The sequence below is a fragment of the Carassius auratus genome, chromosome 8, assembly GCF_003368295.1.
Source record: "Carassius auratus strain Wakin chromosome 8, ASM336829v1, whole genome shotgun sequence".
Classification (NCBI taxonomy): domain Eukaryota; kingdom Metazoa; phylum Chordata; class Actinopteri; order Cypriniformes; family Cyprinidae; genus Carassius; species Carassius auratus.
This window is the reverse complement of record NC_039250.1, coordinates 26546602-26555031: the sequence shown is the minus strand read 5'-3', so window position 1 is coordinate 26555031 and position 8430 is coordinate 26546602.

The window sequence follows — 8430 nt, the reverse complement described above, 5'->3', positions numbered from 1 at the left end:
CAAAAGCTTAGGCCGCGCCACAGGGGCCTATTGTGCACTACCAAACCTCCTCAAAAAAAACATTTTCTAAAGGCCATAAGCCATAATGACTATAATGTTATATTAAAATGTACATGTTGAAAAAATTGGGATGCACTAGGCTACCTGTTTCAGCTGCATATCTGTGTATTGAAAAAACAGTTCAATGTTTTATATCAATGCAAATACATTAAAGAACTAGAGATATGATGAAAATTTTTCGGACTATAAGTCGCACCTGAGTATAAGTCGCATCAGTCCAAAAATACATCATGATAAGGAAAAAAACATATATAAGTCGCACTGGACTATAAGTCGCATTTATTTAGAACCAAGAACCAAGAGAAAACATTACCATATACAGCCGTGAGAGGGCGCTCTATGTTTTCAGTGTAGACTACAGGAGCACTGAGCAGCATAGAGCGCCCTCTCGTGGCTGTATATGGTAATGTTTTTTCTTTTAGTTCATTTCTCTTAATTAATTTATCTTGGTTCATGTCAAATTAATTTTGATAAACAAGTTGCACCTGACTATAAGTCGCCGGACCAGCCAAATTATGAAAAAAAGTGTGATTTATAGTCTGGAAAATATGGTAATCAAAAAAATGTAAATTTAAATTAACTCATTGATTAACTTATTACTAAATTAATTTGTTGATTGATAGCTTCCTGTATTCGCTACATACATCTGCTATGACCAGTGTTGGGTGGGGGGGTAACGAGTTACAAAGTTGTTATAGCCTACTTATCACAACATTGTCAATCGCGTTGTCAATCGCAAATGCTAATTAATTCAAAAGTCTCGCTACCGAACTACCTACAGTAGCTTAATTTGTGGAGGTAGAAGAGAAAGCACCCATTTGGTAAATGATCCAGTAGTGAGAAATAATAACTTTTAAGTAGGGTCTGGTGCCATTTCGATACTTTTAAAATGGTACCATGCCTAAACGGTGCCTGAGCCGATACAACAACAAAATGAATGCTTGGAAATGTAAGCTGATATTTTCTACTGACACACTACAGCAAAATATATAAATAACTGGCCGAACACAATTCTTTTAAGTAAAAATACTAACGTGCCTAAGACTGCACACTAGTGTATGTATAAAGTACGTACGATTAAATTAGGTATATTTAAATAAGTGTAATTAAAGTATGTGTTCGTTCATATGTGTTAAGGGCTAGATAGTCGCTAGAGGAAACAGCTGTGGTGTGATGAGCAGTGAACAGAAAAAAATTACAGTAGATGAGAAACCAATTGATCCCTCGTCCCTTTTTGTAAACTGCATTTATGACAAAGAGGAAGATGAAGAGGAGACAGGTCTGCTGCCATTTTCATATGAAATTTAAGGGGACTGACTCTGAGGCAATCACAAATTTGTGTAGTTTATGGCGCTAAATGCTATAGCCCCGCTAAAAAAGCCTAGCGGCGCTCAAGTTTCTTGTGTAGGCCTAGTTTCTTGGAGAACCAGGGCAAACATTTAAATCGATCGCTTTTAAGAGGCACCGAAATGGGGCACTGAAATCTGCATTCTTATTCGGTTCTGTTAATACCGGTTCCATACCCAACCCTACTTTTAAGAAATACATAACAAACCCAAAACTGGCTATGTTTTTGCTGGAGTGTGATGTGATTTGTGTCATGTGCAGGTGCGATGGATCGCACACAAACCAATAGGACGTTGGAATGGTATCGAGCATCGCGTTAGTTCAGTCAGGCCACGTTAGTCACGGTTGCATCAGTTGACAGTCAGCTGTTCTTGACGTGTACCAATCCAGTCTTGACACCTATCACCTGCGGTCTATTTAAATTCCAATTCTTCGGTGTCTCTTCCATCACATTGCTGCTTGCAATGAACTCCCTCCTCCAACCCCAACTCCACCAACTGAACCAGTAATCTGATCTATCTTTGTTTTTTACTTTACAGTCTCTTCATTGGAAGCAGTCACTTACATTTTGTTTACAACTCACATAATTGTTACAGTAATAAAAATAATAAAATAAAAATAATAACAGTTACCTCAGATCCTCAGAAGATGAGAAGGCTTGCTGTGGACTTTTACACTAATTTATATGCAAAAGAAGAAACTGTCTTTTATCCATCAAGTGACTTTTTTAATGATCTGCCAGTATTGGATGAACAAACTGCACAAACTCTTGAAAGTGACCTGTGTTTCGGAGAAGTGATGGAAGCAGTTCATCAGCTCAACAAAGGGAAAGCTCCAGGCATTGATGGTTTGCCGGCAGAGTTTTACAAGTCCTTTTGGGAAGTTATTGGACAAGATTTGTTTTGTTTTTTAAAGGAAAGTTTTAATCTGAATATGCTACCTAAAAGTTGTCAGTGGGCCGTTCTCTCTCTAATCCCCCAAAACAGAGATTTGCTTATGTTAAAAAATTGGAGGCCTGTGTCTGTACTCACCACAGATTACAAAATACTGTCTAAGTGCTTTGTTAACAGACTTAAAAAAGTGTTAGACAAGTTAATTTTTGAAGACCAAGCTTATTGTATTCCCAAGAAATCTATTTATGATAACCTGTTTTTAATTAGATATATTTTAAGGTATACAAAACTGTACAATGTGGACTTTGGGATTGTTTCTCTTGATCAAGAGAAAGCTTTTGATCGTGTAGATCACCAATATCTCTTTTATGTTCTTAAATGCTATGGTTTTGGTGAAAAGTTTTTATCTTGGATAAAGATTAGATTAGATTAGATTAGATTCAACTTTATTGTCACTGCACATGTAGGTACAAGGCAACGAAATGCAGTTAGCATCTAACCAGAAGTGCAATAAGCAGTAAGTACAGAATAAAGGTCTATAATATGTACAATAACTACACAGGTAGCATTATGGACATAATTTACAGATATTAAATACTATAAGCACGATATACAGATAGGTGTACTATGAACATACTATACAGATGGGCTGTGTAAAAGTGTATGTACACTATAGGCAGAACTATGAACATAATTTACAGTATTGCAATGGACAGTAAAGTGCATAGAAAATATTTCAGTGTGCAAATGGATTATGCAGTGTTCCTGGATGAACAGGCAGTAGTGCAAGTAATAACAAGTTACTGTTTTAAAGGTGTTGTACCAATAACAAGTTACTGTTTTAAAGGTGTTATACCATGACGCTTCATGTTTGATATAAGTGGGAGGAGGGTTAAGCGTTCCTGTAAAAATGGAGAAATGCATTCGACAGGGATGTCCGATGTCAGGACAGATTTACAGTTTAGTAATAGAACCTTTACTTGCATGATAAGGAAAAAATTAAAAGGCATAGTTATAACAGGAGGTTTAAGAAAAGAAGCTTTTGTTCTCTCTGCTTATGCTGATGATGTTGCTGTTGTAATAAAAAATACAGAAGATGTGCAATGTTAAGAAGAAAGCTTAGAAATGTATGGCAAACTTTCTTCTGCCAAACTTAACTGGGAAAAAACAGAAGCCTTATGGTTTGGATCCAAAAGTAATGATATTTTTAACTTACCTAAACTTCCAAAAAATGTTAAATGGAATAAAACAGGTTTTAAATATTTAGGGGTATTTTTAGGTAACGACAACATTGAAAAGAAAAATTGGGAGGGATTAGTAGATAGGGTCCGCGCCAAGTTGTCTAAATGGAAATGGTTGCTACCCCAGCTTTCGTATAGGGGAAGAGTTCTGATCACCAACAATCTGATCGCCTCAACACTCTGGCATAAGTTCATGGTCCTCGACCCACCGATGGTTTTAATCAGAGAGATTCAAAAGATGCTGGTGGACTTCTTCTGGTCTGGACAACATTGGCTAAAGCCAGCGATACTCTACCTGCCGCTGCATGAAGGTGGACAGGGACTCATCGACATAAAGGCGAGAGTGGCAACCTTTCGACTGATGGTGGTCCAGTGCCTCCTCTATCATTAGCCTCACGTGTGGATGGACGTTGCGTGTGCCCTGCTTCTCAAGACCAGAAGTATGGGCTTGGACAGGCAACTGTTTTTAATGAATTTTAATGGAAATTCACTCAGAGGACTTACACCCTTTTATAGTAATATATTGGAGCTGTGGCCGACTTTTAATTTTTTCAGAGAATGGGGGAGCCCTGATGCCTGGATCCTAGAAAAGCCCTTATTTTTTAATGATCTCTTACACACTGCTTGTTTGTCCTCTGATGCCATCAAAGTCGCACTGACTAGTGCTGGGATATCAAAGGTATCCGATCTCAGAGGAGGATGTGAATGGATGGAGGCAAAGGAACTGGCTGATATGGTGGGCTTCAGATCCGTAAGAACCACCCAACGGTTGTTTAACGAACTAGAGTCGGCACTCCCAAGAGCAGCAAGAGACTTTTTAAATGTTACTGCTCCAAAAACCCGTAAAGAGCCGTATGGTTTCCTTGATTTTAAAATCTCCCTAAAGGATGAAGATTGGGAGGAAACACCTGGAAACACAGTGACTATGAAAATCCCCGAGTTGAGTTGTTTTAGAACGCTTACCAGGAAAACCCTTTACAGAGTTTGTGTTAAAAACTGCAACTATAACATTTTTAAAGACTTCAAAGGAACAAAATGGACTTCAGTGTTGGAGTCAGACTCTTCCCCGAGAGGAAGCTGGAGGTCCCTGTACAAAAGACCCATGGAGAAGAGAATAGGAGATCTTCAATGGAGAATTGTATATGGGATATTAGCTACGAACAGACACATAGCACGGTTAGATCCTTTAGTTGGGGAGGGATGTCCTTTCTGTGGTGAGTCTGAGAGTATTTTACATGTTTTTATGCAATGTTCTCGTTTAAAAAATATTTTAGAATTTGCAAAATGTTGGAGTATAAGACTGTTGGGTTGTTTTAGTTTTAATCTGTTAATTTATGGTGCAAAGTACTCCGTTGATAAAAAGAAGAATGTGATTATTTTAAATTTTTTGTATGGTTTAATCAAGCTTGCAATTTGGGTTACAAGGAAAAATAAAGTGGAAGCAAAGGGGGGTGAAACAGATCCTGTTTTTATGGTTAATTGTTTTATTTAAAAAAGACTAACGTTGGAATATGCATTTTACAAACTTACTAATAATGTGATGTTTTTTTTTTTTTGTTTTTTTTTAGGGAGTTGATTGGTTTTTTTGTGAACCTGATGGTTTTGAAGGATTAAAAAAAAAAAAAAATTTGAGAAGGTTTGTAATTGAGTGTTTATGGTCTTTTATTGTTTATTTATGTATTTATTCTTTCATGTTTTTATAGCTTGGGAATGTATAAACTTAAGTGGTTTTTCCCATAAAAGCAAAAAAGCTATTTTGTAATGTATAAATAAAGGACATTCTAAAGTCAAAGTCTCTCTCTCTCTCTCTCTCTCTCTCTCTCTCTCTCTCTCTCTCTCTCTCGTGCACACCGAACACCAGTAACCAGCTTCTCTGTTCAGCTTTTCCGCGTCTTGTATTTGGATGCTTTAATGTTTAATTGACAAGCGGTAAGGCATAACAACATGTGAAAAATATTTTTTAGGCTGGCCTCAGTCAGTAGGTCATATAAAATATCAAGGTGAAAGTCATCATAGCTTGCTTAGTATAAACCCAACTCCCAACCCAACTTTGAGAATAGATTAACAGCTATATTTTTTTTATTGCCCGATAAGAGTCTCGCGTTAACGTGCTAACGGCCCACCACTAATATATATATATATATATATATATATATATATATATATATATATATATATATATATATATATATATATATATATATATATATATATATGCTTATAATGGTTCTGTTCTGTACCCCAGGGGGTGTTGTCTTGCTGCTCTCCCCACTCTGTCCAAGCATGGCTGCATGGACAGGCGTGTGGAGTGTTGCCCAGAACATAACCATACCACCAACACTAACTGTATCCAATTATAATTGTCATAAATATACTTGACGGAAGTGGTCCTGATTGAAATATGTTTATACTTCTCATCCAATCACAACCAAATTCACTTCATCCGGATGGCGCGATTTTTCTGGACAGGGTATTTTTTTTACATTTATTTATTTATTTATTTATTGAATGATGACAAACCGGAATGAAAACAAGCAGAAATGAAATAGCAGTAACGAACCTATTTTTAAAATGTAAGGAGTACAAAGTACAGATACTTGCGTGAAAACGTAAGGAGTAGAAGTAAAAAGTCGGCTGAAAAATAATTATTCAAGTATAGATACTCAAAATTTCTGCTTAAGTAAGGTAACAAAGTATTTGTACTTCGTTACTTGACACCTCTTTAAATAATAGTTTGTTTGCAGTCGGTCATATCTGTTGCATCGATGGAAGGCCAGTACTTCAATTTGTTTGAAAAAAATAAATCCTTCGTAACATTAGGATCGCATCAAACAGATGTTGTTATTTTCTGTTAATACCTTTCTCTTGTAAAAGAGTCTATACCAGTACAGTACAGACTTTCATCCATCTCATCCATTCTGCTTTTCACTTCCTGCCCTCCATCTGAATTTTTCGCATTAAAGTCATGTGACTGCAAACAAGCTTTTGTTTGGTTGGATGATTTACTCCAGTTCCTGGTTTCACAAAGAGTAGCTGATTAGTTCTTATTTACCTTGTTCTGTGACTCCCTAGTCTAGAACTAATAAATCTCAAATTAAAAAAAAAATATCTTTTTTTGTCTTCAAAAGTCTGGATTAAAGTATCTTATTTTTGTATTTGATCCTTGCTATCCTTTGTTGTCTGATGATGTTCTTATTGCATGTTTCACATGTGGTGTTGTCAGTTCTGTTTTTTTCTTTTTATTGTCTTTTTTATATTCTTTTTGAATTTGACTGGATTTACTTTTGTTATTTTAATAAAATGTTTTGCACTTGGATCCTACCCTCTCAGTATAGCAATGTTACAGTAAATATATGCATCAAAGCTCAGTGCATAGTTTTGCATAGTTTTCTTTTTTATTAGATTTTTACAGGTATACACCCCTTTCAATCTGACTGAAATTTAATTCAGAATGAGTATTATTGAATCAACTGAGCTGTTTGCATGGAAAAGTGGGAATACATGTAAAAATATTTATATTTAACTTTTGTTAAATATTAGTTTAAATAGGCTACTTTAGTGCAGGGCTATCCTATTGTGTGCCTGGAACAAAACCTGCAGTTTTAGAGTTTACTTAACCATAACCAAACACACGTCTGTTATAATCAAGAAATCATGACAACCTTGACAAGCTTTGTTTTTCTGTTGAATCTCTATCGGACTTCCGGCTGAGCATTTGAGCGAGAAGACGCATTAGAAGTTAGCTCCAGAGCACTTTGTCGTTCTATTATATCTTTCAGGCTGCCTGAAACTTTAGGCACACTTGATGGTTTATCTTTAAAACTACTTATTCAACGATTGTAGACAGGAAGGAGTTATGGCTTCTGAAAGGCAACGAAAACTCAAATCTTCAGCGACCGTGACAGAGAGTCATAGCGACAAGCTGCCGTTGGATCTGGAAAATCTCTGTGTCACTCTGATCTCCGAGCTATCATCTACCATCGCAGAACAGGTGAAATCAGCCATTGACTCTGCTCTTGTCCCGGTTGTTGCGTCCTTTGAGAGTTTTAAATAGAGTATTGAATCACAAGGACGGCACATAAACGAACTTGATCAGCACTTGAACGATTCGGCGAGGAGAAGTTTCAACTTGACTGTCCAAAAGAAGCACAGCAATGGTTCAACGAACGGTATTCAACTTCCTAGGTATTATGTATAGATACATATGCAAAGGACACTCCTTATAAGCAGTTGTACTCTGATAAATGATAATGGTTAATCAGGTAGGTTTAGATAAATGTTTTCAGGTTGCCTGAAATAACAGTTCTAGTTGTTTCATATGTTCGGGGGTGACTTCATACAACATAGATGGAAATAGATAAGGCTTTTGAGCATCGGAGGTTCCCGAGGTTTGGTGTTCTGCCTCCATTGTTTGGGAATGAAGAGAAGAAATTGAGTGATGTTCAGGGTGGGTTGGGGGGAGTGATGGTAGGGATATCCCCAATTATTATTATTATTATTTATTTATCTTTTCCTTTTGGTGTTTTTTTTCCTCTTTCTTTCTTTGCTTGTGGCTTCCTCTCTTATATATTAACCTACCATTATGGACAATATCAGAAGCTCAGTTAGATTTTTGAGTTGGAATGTGAAAGGACTGAATGGTCCAATTAAAAGATCCAAAGTTTTAGCACATTTGAAACTACAAAAACCTGACATTGTATTCCTCCAGGAAACTCATCTGCGCCTTAAGGATCAATGCAGACTACAAACTCACTGGTCATCACACATTTTTCATTCAAACTTTGTTTCCAGGTCTAGAGGAGTTGCCATTTTAATTATTAAGACTGTGCACTGTTCTGTTGACAAAGTTACTTCTGATGTGAATGGACGGTATGTAATTGTGAAAGGTA